The sequence below is a fragment of the Mesoplodon mirus genome (assembly GCF_964341445.2).
Source record: "Mesoplodon mirus genome assembly, chromosome: 5".
Lineage (NCBI taxonomy): Eukaryota > Metazoa > Chordata > Mammalia > Artiodactyla > Ziphiidae > Mesoplodon > Mesoplodon mirus.
In genome coordinates, this window is record NC_138980.1 from 44,726,384 (window position 1) to 44,726,791 (window position 408).

Consider the following 408-nt stretch of genomic DNA (forward strand, 5'->3'; position numbering starts at 1 on the left):
GTCGCTGACACGCGAGCCCGCCCCGCCCCTCCTCTCCCCTCCCTCCGCGGTGCGGCGCGGCCGCCAGCTGGCTCCGCCTTTGGGGCGTGGCCTGGAGAGTCCCCACCTCCGCGGCGGCCTGGAGGCAGGGGCGGGCTCTGAGAGCCCGCCGCCAACCATTGGACCATTTAGGAGGCCAGCCCCTCCAGCACAGCGCGCTGATTGGCTGAGTCGGAGAAGCGGCTCCTTTTTTTTTTTAAATCTCCATAATTTAAAGCGACAGGTCCCGCTCTTTTCACCTGAGACTGGGTGGGAAGGGGTGACTATAGATTATTGAGCTCCCAATGTGTGTCAGGCATTGAGAAGGACTCATTTGATTCCCTCTACAAGACTGTGAGTGGGACATTATTGATCCTCATTTTACAGGTG